Source organism: Penaeus monodon, chromosome 25 (assembly GCF_015228065.2).
Source record: "Penaeus monodon isolate SGIC_2016 chromosome 25, NSTDA_Pmon_1, whole genome shotgun sequence".
Classification (NCBI taxonomy): domain Eukaryota; kingdom Metazoa; phylum Arthropoda; class Malacostraca; order Decapoda; family Penaeidae; genus Penaeus; species Penaeus monodon.
The window spans coordinates 39,560,753-39,560,989 of record NC_051410.1 but is presented as its reverse complement, the minus strand read 5'-3'; positions in this window follow the sequence as shown (position 1 = coordinate 39,560,989).

Below are 237 nucleotides of genomic sequence, written 5' to 3'. Positions count from 1 at the left end.
TTAAAATTTTAATATTGCAATAAAGCTCCCAAAAATTACGTGCTGCCCTTTTCTCCCCTCTAAAAACAATCTCCCGAGAAAAAAAAACCATTTCATAAGCAGCAAGATGAGGTTTTTTAGCAATATTTCTTGCAATCAATCTTGCAATTCAACAGCCCAAAGGCCTCCTAAAAAATCATTTTTTCCTTTTCTGAAATTTTGAAACCATCTCAAAGTATACCCCCTCAAGTCCCCTTA